The sequence below is a fragment of the Symphalangus syndactylus genome, chromosome 13, assembly GCF_028878055.3.
Source record: "Symphalangus syndactylus isolate Jambi chromosome 13, NHGRI_mSymSyn1-v2.1_pri, whole genome shotgun sequence".
Classification (NCBI taxonomy): Eukaryota; Metazoa; Chordata; class Mammalia; order Primates; family Hylobatidae; genus Symphalangus; species Symphalangus syndactylus.
Window position 1 is genome coordinate 32,381,653 of NC_072435.2, and position 1,563 is coordinate 32,383,215.

The following is a 1,563-nucleotide window of genomic DNA, read 5'->3' on the forward strand; positions in this document are numbered from 1 at the left end:
CACCCACTTCAGCCTCCCAAAGTGCTGGGATTACAGGCCTGAGCCGCCATGCCTAACCAACAATCAACTTAAAAATTAGAAGGGTGGGCTGGGCACGGTGGCTCATGCCTGTAATCCCAGCACTTTGGGAGGCTGAGGCGGGCAGATCACGAGGTCAGGAGATCAAGACCATCCTGGCTAACACGGTGAAACCCTGTCCCTACTAAAAATATCAAAAATTAGCCAGGTGTGGTGGCACGCACCTGTAGTTCCAGCTACTTGGGAGGGTGAGGCAGGAGAACTGCTTGAACCCGGGAGGCAGAGTCTGCAGTGAGCCAAGATCGTGCCACTGCACTCCAGCCTGGGCGACAGAGACTCCATCTCAAAAAAAAAAAAAAAAAAAAGCAAGAAAATTAGAAGTGTGTGATGTTTGCAATTCACTTTGAAATGCAGCAAAAAAATAAGATGGAGTGGGCCAGGTGCAGTGGCTCATGCCTGTAATCCCAACACTTTGGGAGGCCAAGGTGGGTAGATCACGAGGTCAGGAGATTGTGACCAACCTGGCTAACACGGTGAAACCTCGTCTCCACTAAAAACACAAAAAAATTAGCCGGGCATGGTGGCGGATGCCTGTAGTCCCAGCTACTCGGGAGGCTGAGGCAGGAGAATGGCATGAACTAGGGAGGTGGAGCTTGCAGTGAGCCAAGATCATGCCACTGCACTCCAGCCTGGGCAACAAGGTGAGACTCCGCCTCAAAAAATAAAATAAAATAAAAAAATAAGATGGAGTGATGATGAGATGAAAGTATGGATATATTAACAGCTATGTGATGGAGCAAACAGAACAAAATGTTAATTGTAGAATCTAGGCCAGGCATTGGCAACTACAACCAGTGTATTGTTTGGGCTTTTATTTTATTTTTATTTATTTATTTATTTATTTAGAGACAGAGTCTTGCTCTGTCGCCCAGGCTGGAGTGCAGTGGAGTGATCTCGGCTCACTGCAACCTCTGCCTCCTGGATTCAAACGATTCTCCTGCCTCAGCCTCCTGAGTAGCTGGGACTACAGGCACCCACCACCACGCCTGGCTGATTTTTGTATTTTTAGTAGAGACAGGGTTTCACCATATTGGTCAGGCTGGTCTCGAACTCCTAACCTCAGGTGATCCACTGGCCTCTGCCACCCAAAGTGCTGGGATTACAGGCGTGAGCCACCGTGCCCAGCCTCCGTGTGTTGTTTGTAAATGAAGTTATGTGGATAAATTTTTATTGGCACACAGCCACACCCATTTGTTTGTAAGTTGTCTATGGCTACTTGTATGCTATAACGTAGCAATCTGCAAGCTTTTTGTCACCCGGGACCAGTTTTGTGTAAGATAATTTTATCACGGATGTGTGGAATGGTTTCAGGATGATTCAAGCACATTACATTTATTGTTCACTATTTCTATTAGTGTTACACTGTAATATATAATGAACTAATTATACAGCTCACATAATATAGAATCAGGGAAAGCCCTCCCCTTGTTTTCCTGAAACTAGACTGTCCCACCTGGGGGTGATGGTAGACAGTGACAGATCATC